The sequence below is a fragment of the Pan paniscus genome, chromosome 9, assembly GCF_029289425.2.
Source record: "Pan paniscus chromosome 9, NHGRI_mPanPan1-v2.0_pri, whole genome shotgun sequence".
Lineage (NCBI taxonomy): Eukaryota > Metazoa > Chordata > Mammalia > Primates > Hominidae > Pan > Pan paniscus.
Genome location: NC_073258.2, coordinates 122,851,708 through 122,855,091, shown reverse-complemented (window position 1 = coordinate 122,855,091; position 3,384 = coordinate 122,851,708). Strand labels below are relative to the sequence as shown.

At 37.9% G+C, this 3,384-nt stretch overlaps 1 non-coding gene across 1 annotated transcript; it reads left to right on the top strand.

Moving 5' to 3' along the window:
- Positions 1-2,823: 2,823 nt before the first annotated feature.
- On the top strand, positions 2,824-2,890 carry MIRLET7A-2 (microRNA let-7a-2). Its single transcript, NR_163086.1, has one exon. It is a non-coding gene; the product is annotated as a microRNA let-7a-2 (primary transcript).
- Positions 2,891-3,384: the final 494 nt, after the last annotated feature.

Sequence of the window (3,384 nt, the reverse complement as noted above, 5' to 3'; positions counted from 1 at the left end):
CATGTTTTAATCAAAACATTTGTCCAACTTCCAAATGCCTAATCAAATATAGAATATGTTTACTAATGGGGTGTCTCTGCTGTTTCCTAATCTCAGACACTCATAGCATTGTTTGAGGTTTATCCTTACTTCGTTTGGAGGATTGCTGCTGGCAGCACTTAAAACCTCGGTGTTTGATAGCATGAGAGTCTGTTTACACATGTTCAGAGAATGTATGGAAGATTTTTTTTAAGTTAATAAGTACAATAGATTGCCTCTACCTGAAGATATACTACTGCTGTTCACCTATAAATACTACTTCTTGTTTTATTTTTCACTCGTACTTTTCGATAAGAATTTTTATGACATCATTCCATATCATAATTGCATGTTGTTATTACATGCCTACAAATATTTACACTAATTACGTAATGAGCCATAATTGCACTAATACATGATAATGGGCTAAAATCAGTGTAAATAAACAAGGAAATTCACAACCAAAAGAGCAGGGTATTGAAAACCATTAGTGTTCTAAGAGCAGCATCTTTATATCTTTGACCCCCAGAATAAGAACGTACATGGAAAAAGATCAATGTTTCCATTTGTGGGTATTTAAAAGCCCTTTGAACTGTATGTTGTGGCTGATTGACTAGCACTCTAGCACATGGATCTTATCCTCTCTTTGTTGTGTCTTCCTTTGTCAACACTTACTGCCCTTCCCCTGCCTTGTGTCCCATTCATAAGGGTTATATATCGTGATTGTGCTTACAGAGTCAGGCACAGTGTCACTGCAAGGTGAATGAAAAAATTCAAATTAAGAGGAAAGAAAATGAATTATATATTCTTTTTTGGTCACAGTAAATTTTAAATCTTCTACATAAGTGAGCATGTAGTAGCAGAAGACTCGGAAATACATCTTGAGTTTCCATAGGAGATCTGGGATTTAAGGTTAAACCGGCCAGATTGAATTCAGCCACTCTGATTTTTTGCCCTCTCTGGAGTCTTAATAGCAAATCCATCTTACTATGAGTGAAATTCTAACATAAGTGGAAGAACAAAGGATTGGACATGAAAATAAAAATGATCATCCCTTAACTGTAAGTTCATTTATACTCCCATGTATCCATTTATGCATATATTCTTCTCTTCATTTGACAAAGTTTGTTTTTTTTTTTTAATTTCTACGTGTGCCATCTACTCGCCATTGCAGATAATACCAGATTGGCAAAGGTGAATTATGGGGTCCCATTTTCACATAGCTTGGGGTCCAGCGAATGAGCCAAACAGATAAACTATAATGCAATGATGTGAGAATTAAAGCATAAATGCATATATGAAATTGTGAGATAATCAGAGGAAGAACTCTTTCAAATGAGGCTTGAAGGATGAATGAGAGGTTTTTTTTTGATAAAACTAACCTCCCAGTCTTTCTCCCAAACTAGGTAGCCTTGATCTAACAGAGGCAGCCCCCCCGCTCCGCCCCCCAAAAAAAGCAGTTTCACCTCATCAAAGCATAAGGAAATAGGGTTGGAAACATTGGAAAAAAATCATTTTTCTCCAGGCTAGTGGAATAGCATGAAGAAACATCAATGCTATGGCATTTGAATCTGTCTTTTGAACACGATCAGTGCAGTAGAAGTATCAGGAAGATTCTCAGTGTGCTCAGATGTGCCTCCATCTCTATTTGCCTAGGCTGACCTAGCTCCTTTGTAGCACAGCCTTTACTGGGCAAAACCAGAGTCCAGCTAAGCAATGAGGAGAGGTGGCTTCTGATAGACCACAGAGCAGTCCTTGTGGGAAAATATAGACCTGACCAAACTTGAGTTTACATAGAAATGAGAAGTTGCTAAGCTTGTAGGAGCCTATCTCCTGCTCCAGCACCTGCCTGGGACTGAAGATACAGGAAAGATTCAGTTTAAAATTATGAGGCGAGTGGATCACAAGGTCAGGAGTTTGAGACCAGCCTGGCCGACATGGTGAAACCCCGTCTCTACTAAAAATACAAAAATTAGCGGGGCATGGTGACACACTACTGTAATTCCAGCTACTCAGGAGGCTGAGGCAAAAGAATCACTTGAACCAGGGAGGCAGAAGTTGCAGTGAGCCAAGATCGCAGCACTGCACTCTAGCCTGGGTGACAGAGCAAGACTCTGTCTTGGAAAAAAAAAAATTACAAGTGCAAACAGGGAAATAGGCACATTTTGTAGGTTGTTGAATAGACTGTTGGGGACAGATTTATGAGAAATGCTGAAACAGTCAACTCTGGAAAAAGGAGCACTTTATAAATATGAAAATTATGTAAAATACATGATAAATATTGTTGGGTGGATGTTCAATATAGCTTTTGTGGTATTTCTTAATCTGTATTTTGCTCAGAATCATGTTTTCTATGTCTTTTCACTGTGTTTTGGTTTAAGCCATTTCTTCTTATATATCCATCTTTTAGTGATTCCAGTTTTTCAGTTTTACCAGAGGAACATTTATTTTTCTAATCTTTTTTTAATTGCCCAAGTTTAAATATTGTTCTACTATTCTATTTCGTCAACAGATATCAGAAGGCATTAAATTGTTCAGAATCACCATTATGTAACATTACTATAATTTCCATGCACAAATAGTTCAAGAAGGCCAGTCCCAAGTATTTACTCCCTTCATGTTTGCATGGTAATCTCACGCCAAGGTGTTTGTGTTATCTCTTCTATCATCAGACTCTTTGATGTGTTGTCTCTTATGAATGGCCCAAATAGGTGACAGCACGACGAATCATTATAAGACTAACTTGTAATTTCCCTGCTTAAGAAATGGTAGTTTTCCAGCCATTGTGACTGCATGCTCCCAGGTTGAGGTAGTAGGTTGTATAGTTTAGAATTACATCAAGGGAGATAACTGTACAGCCTCCTAGCTTTCCTTGGGTCTTGCACTAAACAACATGGTGAGAACGATCATGATTCCTCCAGGCCTTTTCTCCCTATGAAAGGTAAGATTGGGTATGATTATTTTATGGTATTTTAGAATTCAAGTTTTGTTTAATCCTTGTACCCATGCTGTATTTTCATATTCTGTTTCCTCGGGTTAGATTTTGTTTTAAGAAAAATGTGAGACTTTGAGGGATTCAGTATATCAGTTGTCCATTGTCACAAAAATGCTGCATAATAAACACCAAATTGTCAAAAAAATGCAGCATTGTCACAAAAAAATGCTGCATGATAAACACCACAAAGCCTCAGTGGCATACAATAAATGCATATTTAGCTCATGAGTCTGTGTATCTGTGATTTACACAGGTTTTCTGGTCTTGCCTGGGCTCATTTCTTCTGGCTGTCAGCTCTAAGATGGGGTCACTAGATTGATGGGGGCAGCTCATTTCTGTGCTATGTGTCACGTCTGACAACAGATTAGTTC